The 17,305-nt window shown below is 51.6% G+C and overlaps 1 protein-coding gene across 6 annotated transcripts in view; it reads right to left on the bottom strand.

Annotated features, from left to right (window-relative positions):
• Positions 1-17,305, bottom strand: part of HIPK2 (homeodomain interacting protein kinase 2) — a 135,913-nt gene that overhangs the window by 116,854 nt on the left and 1,754 nt on the right. For 2 of the 6 annotated variants that reach the window (XM_083830121.1, XM_083830122.1), the window contains exon 1: positions 676-812. The exons of the other annotated variants lie outside the window; for them this stretch is intronic. The gene's annotated coding sequence lies outside the window, so the exon portion shown is untranslated. Of the gene's footprint in view, positions 1-675; positions 813-17,305 lie in introns of those variants that run through there. 6 annotated transcript variants of the gene reach the window in all.

Genomic DNA, 17,305 nt, shown 5'->3' with positions numbered 1-17,305 from the left:
GCTTTCCAAAACTGGCAAGCAGTTGTTGCCCTAAGCACCAGGATGTGCAGAATACCACAGAAGCAGACCCAAGCAGCCAGGGATCTCTGGGGACAGCCTGGCCTGTGTAGGTCACTTTGCCTCCAGGTGCCTTTCCATCCCAGGACTGAGACCCTCTGGCCTCGCTCAGGCCTAACACAGCACACGCAAGTCGGGCTGCTGAGGCAGGAAGGCAGGGAAAGTGAAAACGCAGCTCCTTGTGACTCAAGGCCACCTCATCAGAGCATGACAGAAGGCTCCTCACGGCCAGGTGGGCTTGCACAAGATGTCCACCCACAGCCACCCTCACAGGGGACCTCGCAGGCAACTCAGGCTGGTGTAAGCACATCCGCAGACCTGCCCGCACCTTGCCCTCGGCTCTGTGCTCCAGCAGACAGCGGGTTTGTTACATCCACCTTTCCAAGGAGATGCCGAGACCTCCCCTAGGTCCTGCACCCAAAGAGTGCCCCCAGGGCCAGCCCATGCCCTGGGGCTGCAGCAGGCGACCAGTCCCACCACCCCTGACGGGCACGACACGCATCCAGAGCAGAGCACGGCAGCGAGGGTCAGTCGGAAGGCTTGCCAACTTGGTGCCGGAGAAGCCCGCTCCCTGTTCGGTCCCGGCACCCCCGCCACCCACCCCACTCCCCCCGGTACCTCGGGGCCCATTCTAGGAGCGTCTTCTGCATCGCCGCGTAGGGAGGCATGAAAACAAATCGCCGGCTCCAGTGCCACACTCCCTCCTGGCAGATCTGTTTCTCTCTTCTTAACTGTTTCCAAGTGCCTGGCTGTTTTATAATCCCCACTGAGCAGTCCCTTAACTCCTTCCTCGCTGAGTCCTTCCCAGCCTCCCTCGCCTGCTCTCTCTTTAGAGGCAGAAAAAGCCAAGCTGAGGTAGGGGGTACAGAAAGTGAGGGGGGGGGGGGTGAATCAAAGGAAGAACAACTGAATCAAACTGCATGTACAACAGAACCAGTAAATTAGTCATTTCCCCAGCCTTTGCTTACGCAGACAACTGAGTCTTCTATTAAGTTGCTTTTTTTTTCTTCTGTGGACATTTGTGTACAGTAGAAGCTTACTTCTTTGCTAATCTCCTCCTGCTTATTCATACCATGAGGTCATATGTTTCTGCTGGTAACACAATTTTAAATCACACAGCAGCTTGCTCTTTGAGGTCTGAACTGAAAACGCTTTCTTAGATCACAAGTAAATATGAGTCGATGGCTTCACACCCAGCGTCACCACCACCCCATTTTGGCATATTGCAAAATCCTAGCAGGATCAAGTGCAGGTATCGCTTCTCCATCAAAAAGACCTTGGACATCTCAGTGAGGGTGGCAAGGAGGAGCTCAGGCAGGAGACGGGACTTTGAAATGGTCCTGAAGTGAACCAGTGCAAGCCATAGGTGCTATCGGTGCTACAGGTTGTGTACTGCATGTCTGTGTGCGTGCACATGTGTAAGACAGTGCAGACGAGGAGGAGAGGGAGATTCTTGGCCCGAGACATTTAGCAGGCCCACGGGACAGGGCCGCAGTAACCACAAAGTCTTGCAGGTTGCCCTGCGCTGAGCTATGTCGGCAACACGGTGTGAGCGGGATGAGCACAGCGATCCAGCAGCTTTGGATTTCACAACCCTGATTACGTGCAAAACGACGTCACAGAAAACTCTTCTGAGAGAATGAATAAAGAAAACGGGGGAAAAAAGACATGGCTTTAACATGTCCCCTACCAGGTGGGAACATGGCACCTGCAGCTGGCTTCTGCTCTTCTCTCAAAGCCCACGGCTGCTTCTTCCAGAGTCTTGAGGTTACCCCTGACAGCTAATGCTCAAAAGTTTGCCAAGGTATCTCTTTCCCTGACAAAATGAGCTATTCTGTCACACAAGGCTGGGCTGCAGGGCTTTTAAAAATGGTTCTGCTGATGTTCAAAGGGAGCAGCTTGCTGTGCAGAGGAGTGGTAGAGTTAATAGTAGTAGGATCAGCACAAGCTCCTACCCTGCCATCTGCCTTCAGCTCAGCCAGGCCTTCTGCTGAACAGCCAACACGGGCTGGGGCCACTGGAGTGAGAAGCAACTCAGCGACATGAAAGCCTGCCTGGGTTAGTTGATTAAGAATAAGATTCAGAGCACAGGAATTCTGTACAGTGCTGATACTGACTCAGTCCAGGGATTTCATGGGGGTTATTTAAGCCTGTTTTTTCCTAAGAAGTCTTTTATTTTGAGCAGGTGGGTGTTCGCATGCCTGCTTAAACCGGCCCCAGGAACCAATGATCCCAGAAACAGGGGTCATTTTTGAAACTGCTATGCTTTATTCTTCAGTCACCCCCTGGTAGAAAGTACGGATAAATAATACTTAACTGATGTTCAACTCCTTCACATTTATAAAAGTACACAGAAAATGCAGTATAGCCCACTGGAACGCATGGGCATCCCCTCGCAGCTGTGGGTCACAGATCCCACCCTGCTTTCTCTGTGGACTTCTCCTTTTAAGCACTGCACCCTGCTATGGGCTGCTCAGCTCTCTTCCTGCACCTCCAGATTGACAGCTGCCTCAAGAGCTTTCCTTTTTTTTTTTTTTAAATAAATAATAATACTACAAGAGTCATATAAGGCTTGCAGATTGCCTCGAAGTACTAAACTGCTGTCCCGTCCCCATATTCTTACTTGCCAGTGCAACCACGAAGAGGAGGGCTTTCCGTGAGGGACAGTGGGGCAGAATGGTTTTGCAGACCCGTAACAAAATGCTATGGTCCTCTCTGATGTCCTATCACTCTGTGGTGATTTCCTACAAAAATCTAACAAACTGCTCTGGCTGACTTCCAAACTTAGACCCTGTCATCCACCTTCTCCCTGAAGACAGGCAGGACGAGAAGTGGGAGGGTGCAGGTGTGGAAGGGGACAGAGGAGCGGGGATGAGAGAAGGCAAAATGCAAGGAACAGAGAGGCCCCTCCTCCCACAGACGGAGGATGGGAAAAAAAGACAGGAGCAGAAAGCCTGGACTTAATCATGAAAAACAATAGCTCATCATTTATTTTCATATCCCCTCGCTAATGCTGGAATAATGCTAACAGTGGAATTCTTATGGCATGCATGTCATGTCTACAAATACCAAGTGAATTACTTCTCGGCAAGGCTATGGGCTATGGCACTGAGCAGCACATTCGTTACAAGTGATTGGATGATGAACAACAGTTCCCAAATTCCTCCTTCACAATGCTACTTGCATTAGTTGTAATTTAATGAGAGAGAGAGAGAGAGAGAGGCAGAGAAAGTTTTGGCTCAAACCACTGAAATAACACTGCCTGCCGCTGCTTCCCACTGGGTCTTGTATTAACTCACACCACTGCCATCATCTCCACCTTCTCCACCTCCTCCCTTTTCACACCTATCCTCAGGTGCTAAAAGAGGTGTCATGAAACCCATCAGCATGGCGAGAGAGCGTGGCAGGATGCCCCAGCCACAGTGATCGCAAGCACACCACATTCTTTCCAGCTGAAAGGCAGAAGAGGACGCAAAACTCTCCCTCACCCCTGCAGACGGTAACGGAGGGATTGAGGGGGGTCCTCCAACAGCCAGTCTCTACATGGAAGAGCCTTCAGCTCTGTTTTTTCCCTCCAAGAGAGCCTGTGCAGGTGAAAGATACTTAACTGACAGCTCTGGAAATAGAGGCATCTCTCCAGCAAGCACACACAGCACAGCCCGTGTCCGTGCAGAGCTCCCACCGTGTGTCCTCGCCAGCATTTTCCTACGGCCTCCTGCAGGGAGCCGCAGCGGGGTAGTCCAGCCCCCGCCCAGCCCTGCAGGCCATCTTAGCTGGCTTGCTGCTCTTTGTAATGATTTAGAGGTCTGGTAAACAACCAGCAAACGTGAACAAAAACTTTGTTATAGGTAAGACATCCAGTGGTATAAATGTGCCGTCGCTGCTGAGCCCAAACGAACCTGGGAACCGCTGCTTCAGGTAGGTTTGGGCAGAAACAACCCCCCCCTACTTTGCTCCATGTGCCCCCTTGAATAAGGGCTGGCCTCTTCCAAGAGGCAGGGGCACCTTGGAGGTTTCTGTGCTGGAAGAAGCCCAGCTAGCCAGCATCGGCTCCCTCTCCTGCGGCAACCTCGCCACATAGCCTGTCCCCTATTTCTTGACAGGACATTTATCCACCTCGTGACCCTACGCTTGGGTTCACCCCTGTAACACGACCCAGTGTGTGGGGTCTCACAGGCTGGGCCAGAAGAAAGCTGAGAGGTCTGATCTGAGCAGCAGACCTACAAGTAAGAAGCTGCAAATGTCATTACTGCTCTCCTGGTGTAGCCAGTCTCTCCAGTGTGCCCCTGTGACAGGGCATAAATGATAAGCATCCACCAATTCCTGCCCCTTGGAGCATCCCGAATCCTCTTCATCCCCTCTATGCCAAATGCACTTTAAAAGCCCCCACCCCTGGCCATATTTTGTGGTGATTTGAAGGAACAAATCCCAACTAAATTTACATGTTTCTAAAACTAAGGTATAGGCAGGGGAAGGCAAAACGCCCCGAGGATTGGAACCGCATGTATTTGTGCAAATGAGAGCTAGGATTTATGGTTACCTCCCAGCCTCCGGTCTGTGCTACACTTGTAGCTGTGGTTTAGAAGCAATCTGTTTCCTTGTAAAGGTTGACAAACACCAGCGGACGTTTCCCCAGCGTGCTGGCCAAAGTGCCGTGGACCTGACTGGTTAGGAAGGTAGGCAGGACAGCAGAGGATGCTCCTAGGCCCTTGGCACATCAGCGGGCACAGGTCTGTGTGGGCACACTGGTACCTGTGTGGGCTTCGCAGAAATACAGCAGGCACGCTGCTGGGAGCCATCTTCAGGAGCCATCCGAAACCAAATCTGCCCCTCACCGAAGTGCCCTATACAAGCCCAGGGGTAGCCTGGCAGCCTCTGTGGCTTTCCTAAAACTACAGCTGTGTTTTACACACTGACAGGGCTCTGAAACAAATGAAAGCACCCAGTGCTGAAGTCACCCAACTGAATGCAACAACAATTATTACCGATTAACAAACAAGGATCAAGGCCTCAACGGCAGGAAGAAATCATGAGCCTCAGCCTGCCGCGACTACCTGTGCTTGGGGCGTCTCGCCCCCTCCAGCAGCCTGCAGAGCCTGGCAGCCCCAGGAAAGGGGCGGCTGCGTGGGGACCTGGGGGGCACGGGCAGGCAAGGGAAGCAAGGGGCTCCCCCAAATCATGCCTCCCCAGTGGCTAAGTGGCCTTCAGGAGAGAGCCCGCTGCCCTGGGCGAAGCAACAGGGGGTGATCTGCTGCCCACCACAAGCCGAGCCTGGCTGCTCGGGGACAGAACTCCAGGGGTGAAGGTCCGTAACCAGATGTACGAAGGCCAGCTGGCTTGCGGGCAGAACGAGCCCGGTTTTTCCGCTTTGGGCATCCAGCGAAAACCACATAGGTCAGAATCGCTAGCCACAATTAATCACACCTAGAGTTTAAGAGCTGACCAAATCTAACGCTTTTGCTGGGACAAGAGGCTCTGCTGGGGCCTCCTAGCCAGGGCGGGCCTCGCAGCCTCCACAGCCCCTCGGCCTCCTCTCCATGCAGGCCGTCCTGGTGTGCCACGGGTGAAATCCAGCCCCAGCACAGGGTTAGGTCTCACACCTCCACACACACTGCTGGCTTGCCACCCATGAGCCTACACGGGATGACCATCCCGCAGGCCGGCACACCCCGAGCAGGGGATGGAGGGCCTGCCCTCCCCGCACCCCCAGTGGGCACAACGGGGGCCGCCACGAGAGCCCCCTGCTTCGTTTTGCCCAGCTTAGCCGAACCACTCCGATATCTGCCTTTTTAGCAAGCGTTTCACGGTAACCATGGAGTGTTTTCGCCATGCCTGCGCTCCCACTCCCCCGCACACCCACTGCCCCATGGGCCGGGAGGCCATGGCGGGGGATTCGGCTCCCACAGAAAGCCGGCGTGTTCCCAGCACTTGGCTCGCCGCGTCCTCGGCCTCGAAAGCCTCAGGTGGGCTGGTAACCTTCAGCCAAGCGTGACCGAACATGACAGGGTTGTGGTAGGGAGGGGGCGGCAGAGGAGCACAGGCTGGCAGGGATGGAAGAGAGGACAAAATATGAAAGCCCAAACCCCTTTGCAAATCCTACAGTGACACAGAGTGAGGCAGACAAGAGAACCAACTGCAGCTGCAACGCATTTGGGGAAACTTTCCATTTGTTGATGGCTGCTGCGGAGAAATAATGAAACCCAAATGAAAATCTATGACCTGCAACTTGTTCCAGTGATGCCAAATGACATAAGCACGTTCCTAGCTCACCCCCAGTGCTGCCACAAACATCTGTTTTATCGCGCCCACTATCAAAAGCATCAGGCACCCCCATCTGAAACCCTGCCCTGCCTTGCCATTCACCCACATCCCATGTTCTTCTCTCCCACCTTATTTTCTACAGCCAGGGGCTTTTTGGCAGGAGACTCGGTATCTGTTTGTGACAGGGTACGGCAAGGGAAAGCAGACGTCTCCTTGCAAAGCATCCTCTTCCTGAAACCCCTTCAAATCCTTCCTGGCTGAGAGGAAATGCAGGGACTGATAATGACTCAAGTGCTCCTCTGGGAAACAGCGATGATTTTGGAGGCGCACGAAAGCCAAGCCCATTCCTAAAGAGACGAACTCCACAGCCTGTAGCATGAGTTCCCGTCTGAGTAAGAGCAAAACCAAGGCTCAGACACCTACCTACAGGGATGGAGAGAAAGCCACAGCTACTTTACTGGTCTCACCTGCATGAGAGACTCTGTGAGTGGTATGGTCAAAACATCTAAATGGGTACAGATTCCCTAGGAGATACTGCATTTGCATGAAGGCGCCAGCTACGTTGTAGGACCAGGTCAAGACTGAAATCACTGAGGATACAGCAGGCAGGACCTGAGAGGTATCAGCAGAGCTGCAAGGACACCCAGGAAGCGGGCCAGTAGAGCCACCAAAACCTGGTGCCGGGAGAGGTGTGTAAAAGATGCCAGGCATGCAGCTGTTCTGGCTCAGGATGGAGATGAGCTGGTAGATGTGGATTACAGATCACTACCAGTCAAAATGTCTTGGATTATATTTTCTTCCAGCTTGGATTTCTAGTAACCCTTTTCTTCAGCCTGAAAGAGTCACACTGCTTCAAAAATCTTTCCCTGCCTTGTACAGGCAGAGTGGCAGTGTCCCCTCCCGAACACGCCGTGATTTACAGCCTTCCACGCTCACACAGGCTGCACAGCCCCTTATGCAGAGACTGCAGACAGCGCTCCTGCCAACACACACGCTGCCACGGCATCGCTCTACGTAAACACCCTGCATTCACCTTGTATGTATTTCCTCCTGTACAGGCTGAGACAGCTCACAAACACACAGAAGGCCTAATTTATACTTACGATAAATCTCCCTTCTTTATTCCTTGCAGTGAAGAAAAGCCTTGGTGCAAACGCAGTTTGCTGGGAGGCTGGTGTAACAGCTCTACGGAGAACCAAACCCACATGGCCTTCAATAGACACAGCCACATGCGTGCTCCTACACATGCCTGCAAACATGGGAAGAGTCCCACACGTATGCACATACCTATATACTCTCCCATTTGTATTCTCGCACACACAGCTCTGTAACGGCATCCACTGTCCCTTCCGCCTCACATGAGCTTTCAGACAGCGCAGGCATCTGGAAGCTGCACTTTCATTATCCAGGTGCTCACAGCCTCAGATAAGGAATGAGAAAATGACACTGCAAGAAAAGTATTGTCAGCATCAATGGGATATGCCTGTGTCTGGGTTTCACATGTCCTTGTCAGGTGGTGCAGCTATTTTAAATGGGGTTTGCAACGTGTTTCTTATTCCCGCTTGCTAAATACATACATCCTCTGATGTTGAGAGAATGCAGAGGGGGAGTTTGATGGGAAGGCAGGTTTCTGTTAGAGCCAGTGATAGTGCCAGAAGAGATGAAGGAATTTATACTTGTACTCATGACTAAATGCGATCCCCACTTGCTCTGCAGGCACATGCCTTGGGGGAGTTATTAAGGCTTGGGTTTCTCCACGGTGCCCACAAACCGGCTGTAGGCAAGAACTGTCCTTTTTAAAATCTGGGTTCAGAGAAAACGTTGCGATCTCCCCTCCCTCTGCAGAGGACTTGTTTGAGTCCCCGCTGCCCCACCACCATGAGCCCTGGCGGTGGAAGCGCGTTCCCCGCAGGGCGACGCTGTCAGCCGGCTCAGAAACGGGGCTAGCCTCCAGCGCTGGAGCCTGTCATTACATGGAGCTGCGCACGGGAAGCACACCAAACCAGTTCTCTGTGGTCTGGACTGGTTTCCAGTACGCTTCCATGAAGGTGACCTAACTATTAATTCCTGTCGAGGTGCTCTGCGCGCGCCCGTGTTGTAACTTTAACCCCTGACAGCATTACTGAGTTTGAGCACTTCGTGCGATTCCTCCCCCTTGCCAACAACTCCCCAGCCCGGCTGCACTAAGCCAGACCAAAAACTCTTCACTCAACACAGCCACAAAGCCCGCCGGCAGCCTTCACGGAGCCAGAGAGCTGCTGTGCACCGCTCTTCTGCCGCCCCAGGGCACGTCCCGTGCAAGGCTCCAAGTCACCCTCACGGAACCAGGCACATTACGTACCCTCCTGCCCCATCGCATGGCTAAGGTGAGCTGGTATGTTACATCTTACTAGCTGCTTCTTCCACTGACAGCCAGCCAAGTGACCTTCCAGCAGGCTGGTGGCATAACTGAAGGAGAAAACTAGAAGGATACCCTCTGTTTGGGAGCCAGCAGCACTGGTGGCTCTAAGTGGAGGCAGCCACACCTCGCTCTGCCCTGCTCAGGTCCCTGCCCGGCGTTCCTCCCCGTGGCATTAGAGTGCCTAAGCGCAGGCTCAGTACAAAGTGTCACTGCGCAGGTGCTCGATAGCACCAAGAGGGATTTGCCATGTTAGACCAGACCTACTCTGGCTATTTTGAAGGCTCGCACCAAAGAACCACGCAGATGGTCACAAAGCAGGCCCCCAGGCCGCTGTCAGCACAGCTCTCCCAGAGACAGCACTGCAAAACGCCGACACGGGGGCACGACTCAGCCCACCTCTGCCACGACCACTCTGCGGGCAGGCTGGAGCTTTTTCCAGGGATCACACTTCTGCCACCATTCTTCTTTCGCTTCCCTTCCCCTGCTCTCCTCATGCCAGACGTGGTGGATTTGACCACCTGTTGCATCCTTTCTCAAATACAGGTTGTGAGCAACCTGGGGCACTGCTGTGCCGCGTTTGTCCATCTTTTGGAAAATTTGCAGCACAGGGATCCTAGACTTGGGATCCCAGCAGATCCCATCCCAGTGGATATGAATAATTCGTAATTAAAATAAAAGTGGAGCCGCGCTGGGGGACTGTTGTGCTTCCAAGTTTTTTCCAGACTAGATGACTCTCAGGGGACAGGGGAGAGCTACCACTGAGATAAAAAAAAATAAATCTCAGCCTACTAGGTTTACATAGAGACGATCAAAAATATGTGTCCGTATTGTTCTGACCTCTAGCTCGTCTTTATTTTTTTTTTTAGCTTTCTCCTAACCTTTAAAAGGCACATAAGATAAACAGAGAAGAAACTAGGCAGACAACATCCTCGGAAGAGATGTAGGAATATAATCAAGCCCTCAGCCACACGCACACAAACACCATAATTTATCTCTTCCTCCTCCTGTTTGATATTATCCTCTGTTCTAGTATCATAATCTGTTGCCGTGGAAACTGCTATGATGTCACCACGAGAGGTTTATGGATGCCTTCAACAGGAAGGAAAGGTACATGGCGATGGGAGAGGAAAAGAAAAAACCACCTCCAAACAGCTGCCGAGCAGGAGACGTTCCAGGAACAGCAAGTGTTAAAAGGAAAGAGATAAATACATCGATGGCGCTGGCGCTGCTGCAGACAAGAGCAGAATATAAACCGCGTTTTAAAAATAAAGAACACTTACCAATTTTGCCTACAAAGTAAATTGTAGGCAAAAAGATATTCTGGGAAAGCTATGGGAGCTTCCTGAAAAACTAAACTTTCTCTGAAATGTTCTGCAAGTTTTCTGGGACTGGATGTTTTCTGAGCCTTGCTCCCAGAGTCCAAGTCTCCATCATCCCAGTCCGTCGTCTGCCGTAAAATTCCCTCCAGAAGCGTTAGCCTAACACCCCACCGATGCAGCTGACAGATAGGGAGCTCGCTGGCTACCTGCCAGCTCATGTACCTTTACGACCTTTGACTAGGAAAAAAAGTCACGTCTTTAAGCAAAAATAAACAGAGACACACTGAATCCACTGGATCGCATCCAGTAGCAAATAAACGCCCTAACGCCCAGCTATAAGCAAGAAATAGCTTTTCTTGCTCTCTTCGCCCAGGAGAAAACCCATAATCTTACGGACTCACTGCCAAACATCCTGAAATACCTGGCCTGCTACTGGAGAGAACAGTACGTGGACCCACACACTCAAAGCACGCCCAGCCTCAGGGCCACACACACACACACGAGTAGGGCACGATGCTGGTGTGATAGAGGTTCACCGCTGCCAGCTGCCCTCCGTGTCTGCAGCCGTTCCAGTCACCTGGACTGACCACGAGACGACAGACACAGGGACAGAGGATGACAGCCACGCATGCCCTTAAAGCCATCGTGTGCAGGCACCTGGCTGCAGGAGGGCCCAGCACGCAGGGTCTGCCGGGGAGGAGGAGTGAGGACGGCGAGATCAAATTCTTCCTGCATAGCTGCCGTCATCATGGAAAGGGCAGCGGCAGAGAGGGAGGAAACCACAGGAATCTCAGATCAATGAAAAGTACTGATATTTCAGCTAATCTCTGCCAGATCAGGATTTCCCCAGCATGGAGAGCAGGATCAGAGATCTTCTGGGAATGCTACAGCATCATTTTTGCCTCCAGTCTCAGCTCCAGCAGGGGAATCCCTACGCAGACTCTCCTTCCTGCCTATAAGTGTTAGGATATAGGCAGTACCTCCCATCCTCGCCTGCCTTCCCTTCCAAAGATGCTAGAGACAACTGCAGGGAAAAGAAGTGGGAGAGACTGAAGTCAGTAAGAGCAGCTGCAAAAACAGCCCAAGCAGGAACCTTCCTTCAGCAATTCACTGAACTTTCTGTTCCTGACGGCCTTGGCTGTGACAGCCTCAGACCTTAAACTTTGCAGGGATCTTCTCCCTCTCCCGTTACAGTCACTTGCCATCATCTTTCTTCCCCACCTGTCTCTCTCATCCTCTTCTGTCTTGTCCCTGACCTACTTCCTTCCTTCCTCTCCCTTCAGCTCACCCTTCCCTTCCCCGAATGAGCCCCCATTAGAGACGTTTAGGCAAATCCATACATTGTGATTTCCTATCTCCACAGAATCCATCCTGTTTGCATTATCCACTATCCTGTGTCTGCAGCTACAAAAAATAAAATAAAGAAGTAAATTCTTTAGGATGGGAACTATCTGTCACTTCATGTCAACATCATGTGCAATAAGGTCCTGCTTTTCTTTGGCACTGGTGCTATAACAGCAAATAAAACTGTTCTTGTTAATACTTTAAAAGCACCAAAGAACAGGAGGTGTGAAAAAATGCCAAGTGTTTTGTGATTTTTTTTTTCATTTCTTCTATATTTGGGGGGCAAGGCTTTTTTATGAAATAACTTCTCTTTTTCTGTGCTTTCTATTTGGGACACTGCAGAGTGGAAAACAAAGCTTGGTGAATAAACAGAGACTGTGCTTTTTTAAAATTGGCAGGTGACACCGAGCAGGAAGGGGCTGCAAAGCCAGGGGAATTAGATTAGAACTCTGAACAGTCCTGACAAACGGGAAGGTGCAGGATGGAGTTCAGACAGGACAAATAAAAGAACCATATGCTTAGGTAGGAGAGGCTGGCTCCACGCACACGGGATGGAAAACAGCTCACGGGACTTCTGGGCACGAGCCGGGAGCCACAGCACATCACAAGCTAAACACAGGTGAACGATGCTGCGGTGCACAAGGCAGACCAACCAGGAGCACTGTCTGTAAGGCACAAGGAGGGATATTTCTGCTCTATGTGGCCAGTGTAAGACCCCGGGTAAAGCGCTGTGCTCTAACAGTGCCATTCAGGAGGTGTGGGCTAGCTGAAGGGAACGCAGGGAACAAGAAGAACGGTCAGAGCTGCAGCAAACAAGACACAGCCAAAGAGCTGAAGGATGGGTTTGAGAAAGGATTTAGCCTAGGGAAGACAAGACCAATGAGAGACGTGACAAAGAAAAAGGAAGAACTTTCCACATCCGCTGTCAATAGAACAAGGAATCACAGCAAGCAAAGCGCAGCCAAGTTACAGAGGAGGTAAAATCTTTACATCGACGAAGATAGCTAAGGGCAGGGATCGGCCGGGCAGGCTGTGGACCCTCCACACATGGGGAATATGCTAGACAGAGGTGTTACGGAACAAGCTGGACAAGCACACGTTTGGTACAGCACATACTGTTTTGACACAGGGGGAAGAACCTCTTGAAATCGTCGCTGTGCCCACTTCCTACGATCACTATGATTTTGCTGAGAGCTAAGTTTCTTTGGCATTTCAGCATAGCTCACAGAGTAAGATAAACCTGTCAGCCTTCAGAACTGAAGGAGACGTTAGCCTGCAGGTTAGCTCAGTGTAAGACTCTCGTTCCAGGTCTTGCTGATGCCTTTCAGGTTTAAAGGTTACAACGAACAGGGAACACGGCTGCCCTTCTGAGCTTCCCAAGTACCTCTGGCAAATATCACTGCCTCGTGGGGTGACCTTTCCCACTTGTCACAGTAGGAACTCTAAGTGATTGTTCTCACTTCATCCTTCCAGAGACAGATGTCAGTACGGGCACCGGAAGGTGAGCAGGACCGGGAACAAGGCATGAACAAAGAGCGAGCTTCTGCTTATCCAACCAACATCTCATTCAGCGGGAACTGCTGGAGAAAGAGGAGTGAATTACACCATCCCTCACCCAGCACGGAACCCCTTCTTGCTCCAGAACACAACCAAGACACCGCTAAATGCACGGACATGGCTTCGCTGGCACCGCCACTGGTCCGCGCTGCGCTGCCATCAGGCCCCAGCCCGGGGGCAGCGTCAGGGGCTGGCATCTGAGGACGCCTGTCTCCTGCTGGCCGTTTTGTGCCCCCACTGTGAATAAGTAAAAGACTCCATTCTTCGGCATGCTGTCAGTGGCTTGATTAGACAGCCACTCTTTATACAGTACTTTGAACATACGCAGCTCTGTATAAACACGCAGTATTACGGATTATTATTACTTCCATTAGATAAATAAATTCTAATGGCATGGCTTTTTAATTCTTTTAGCCCTGACCCTGGACTCTCCATGGTATTTTGTGATGTGGCGATGCCCTTGCTAGCCTAGGAGGACTGGGCCTGCTCCTCCTCTCATTTGCCCTGGGAAGTCTTATAAGACTGCAAGTCTCAGAGGAGCCATTTCTGCTGTAGAAATTACCTTACTCAGAAGGCTATGTGAATCTGAGAGCGCTCCCAAAATACATGCCCTTGTGCTTTCCAGAGGAAGGATCTCAGCTCTTGTTGTGGCCAGACGAAAGAGGATTCAGGTGCACTCTCTGCCTGTGTGTTGTAAGCAGGTGGAAGCGGTACCGTGCCTCTGCTCTCCCCACACCACAAATAGACAAATTGCTAAATGCCCTATCTGGAGCGAAATTATCACCTGGGCTTGTTTTCAAAACAAAAGCTGAACTCTGTACTGCTGGGGGGAATAGCTTCAAAACAGAAGGCCTCACTTTAAATACCTAGGTCCACATTAGGGTATGTAAATAGCTGATGAGAAAACCCATTCTCCAAACAGTGTTTAATTCTTGCTTCTTGTTTTCCACTAGCTAACCTTCCAAAAGTCAGAAGAAAACATATAAACAATATTTCACATTCAGAGGGCAGAGATTTCCTAGTAAGGGTGAGGAAACAGCCTCATTTTTATAAATGGACTGATTAAGCTATAGAGGCCGTGACTCAGAAAGGTACTTAAGCGTGTGGCCAGCTTTAAAGACATAAACAATTCTAATGAAGTCAGCCACACCGCCTGTGAGCTTAAATTTAGGCACAGGCCTTAAAATATCTTTTTAAATTGGGATCAGAGAGGAAAAGGGTGGAACTTACAAAAATACCCAGCCTCACCTCTCGTCCATCTTGTCCTCTATGGATACAGGGATGGGGACACACCAAGTGCCTTTGCCAAACTCCCTTTCTCAGCTGTCCCACCCACAGGTACGCTCTATCCCAGCTGCCTCGACACCCGTGCCTAAGAGAACTGGTCTAATCTGCCTCGTACTGGTGTCTCAGCCCAGCCCGAGCAGACCACATCTGAACGTGCCTCTGACCTTGCTGCCTGGCAGGGCTGCTCTAACACCACCACCTGGGGCCCACCTGGTGAGGACCACAGCTGGGACAAGGATTGGCCTCCGCTCCGAAGTCACCAACCCTTCCATGATTTGGCTTCCCAGAACCTTCCTCCTGAATGAACATCCACATGCCATCGCTGGGATGTGCCCAAAACTTAGGCTTATTCCATTAGCCACCTAAGTGCATTACTTGCCTCTGAGTAAATGGTTTAACTTCCAGTGGGTGCCAGGAGTTCAAAACCGTGACAGGCACCAAGGAGTGCTCCAGGCTGTCCCCCATCAGCGGAGTACCTGCTCCCCTGCCAGCTCTTATCCAGTCTGCTCATCTCGAGCTTTCAAAGCACCACATCCAAGTGGGCAGTAAATAGCAACCACTTGGTAAACGGGAAAACGACTCTCACAAACCCTCAGGCCTTGTCCTAGCAGCCAGCTGGATTTTTCGCATGGGGGCTCGCTCCCACAAGCGGTGAGGGAAGGGCTTCGCGCCCTGCAGACCAGCTGAGGCGTCCAGCAACTGGGTTTGCACACCTGATACAGCCACATGGACCCGGAGCAGCACGAGCTCCTACCTGAGGGCTGTGGCTGGTAACTGCGAACTCCTCTCTTTGTCCTGGCGTGCTGTTTGTCTGCTTGCCCCTGGTCGCGGCAGTGCTGTTTCCGCTTCCAAAAATAAAACGGCATTTTTCACCCATCACTCCTAAAAAGCATTTAATCGCTAGATGCTGCAGCATGATAAGAACAATAATTATAACTGGAGGGGGCTTCCTGTTATCTTGGCGATAGCCATATCCTGAGCTAATAAAAACTTAGGCTTTTGGTCCCAGCATTGATTTAGCTGAAGTTATGGTTATGGCTTCATAAACAGGAAGCGCCTCCTAGTTATCATCGCAGTGCACAAACTTTGGGGTAAGGACCTTTCCTCAGTGTCACTGGAGCCGCTTCCCTGCTGGGAAAGCTCTGCGCGCTTTAACGAGATCTGATGACCCCCTCGAAAACGAGCAGGGCTTGCCTGTTCCTGCAGCCCTGGGAGAGAGCCCTGGCGCTGAGCAGGACCTGAGCTGTGACACAGCCGGGATCAGAGCTTCAGGCCTCCAAAACCCACGCGCACGATCCAGCACGGAGCCGAGCACAGGCAGCTCCCCGCCAGCACGTAGCTCCAGCAGTGGCACCAGTGGCGAGGTGCAATTTACAAATATTACAGATATTAATTCCATAAGCCACCCACATATAAAGCTACCGACGCTGCTGCTAAAAATACGCTGCAAGTTGCAACAAAGTTGTCAGGAATAAGAAGCAAAGCAAAAAGGAACAAAACCAAAACAGAGGTAATCGCTGTTTAGAAAATAAAGGTTAAGGCACATAACCACTTCCTAAAGACCCAATTCCGAAGGATGCCAGGTAGGAGCCATCCAGGAAATTGCTGGAGACATCCACCTAGGGCAGGCAGCTGCTCAGAGGCCATTCCCTGGTGGTGCCTGGTGGCAAGCCCTCTTACAACAGGGTCTCAGTTGGTCCGCAGGCCCTGGATCTATCCTCTGCACAGGAGGAAACCGCGCACATCAAGTGCACTGAGGATGATTCTGCACAGCAAGGGCAACACGGCTTAGAGGAGGGTCCGAAGAACCAGATTCTCACCCGTCTCAGGCCGTTCGCTCCCTCTGAGGCCAGCACAGCCGCCCCTGACCAAGCTGCGTTTCCAGCGCTCAGCAGGCCGGCGGTGCTTCGTCTGCCCGACCTCAGGCCGTGCAGAATTACACCTGATGAGGCCTGCTTTCCAGCCCAGTACATTTCCCTGTACAGCTCACAACTAAAACTAAAATCCAGGTCAAGTACTGCGCAGCAGTGTTATTTCTGTTTTATTTTACTTGGAAGGTTTTTATGTCCTTCATTTTACCGCTCAGCTCTGCAACACTTGGAAAAGATGGAATGAGAAAAAACGGTAGGGAAGAACACGACAGCAAAACCTCTAAATTCCTTAAAAAGAATGGCAAAATTCTCCTAGCACGGGGGAGGAAGGAGGATTTAACACCAGATATTTATTTATTCACCATGCCTCGCCTATTAATATCAGGTGAGGCACCGTTCTACTTCCCAGAACTGGTATTTAAGCCAGCTGCAAGGTACGTGCAGGCACAAAGCTCGCCTAAGCACCGACAATCGCTGGTGATGCTGTGCGTGCGCTCGGTGTTATCACTCACCTAAAGTTCCACTGGAACCATTTTATAAGGCCTCCGAGGTGTCACATTTCCTCCCGGGGCACGTTTTCTGTAAAAGAGCCTATGTTCCGAAGCCTGCAAGGCGGAGATATTGTTTCACGTACCCCTGCCTTCCTTGCGGTGGCGGTGGGCGTGCGTATGTGCCACGAGAGATCCCTCCATCCCTCGCAGCGCCGGCAGGAACACAGCAGCTGCCCGCCGCAGCGCTGAGCCAGCCGCTCGGCTCTCCTCAGCGGCCTAAATGTCGCCGATGCTCCAGAGGAGGGCCACAGACCAGGCTGCTACACACACGTTACGCTCCTGAGGGAGGATCGCGGTCCTCATCTCCTTCCAAGGAGGAAACTGCAGCCCCTGCGATAAGTTTTTATTGATGCGCTGCGATATTTCAGGGATTTCTAAGGACCTCTCACGGCAACTCGGAGGCGAGTAACATTCATTAACCCCTCCTCCGCCTCCCTATAACCTATCCAGAAGCAACTTAACCCGCAAACACACTGCAACGCAAGACAGACAGCACAATCCCTATCCACCTTCACGCTATTTTTTGGCTCCTGGGGACTGGCGCAGTCACCTACTTCAAGGCTCGAGGCGTGCGGGCAGAGTCCAGCTGCGGACCCTGGGGGTTTTTCCACAGTGTTTCCAGGGAATCTGTTTTTACAGGTTGCTTTTCAGGGCGTT

Source organism: Anser anser (genome assembly GCF_964211835.1).
Source record: "Anser anser genome assembly, chromosome: 1".
In the NCBI taxonomy this organism is placed as follows: Eukaryota; Metazoa; Chordata; class Aves; order Anseriformes; family Anatidae; genus Anser; species Anser anser.
This window is presented reverse-complemented; position numbering and strand designations above follow the sequence as displayed.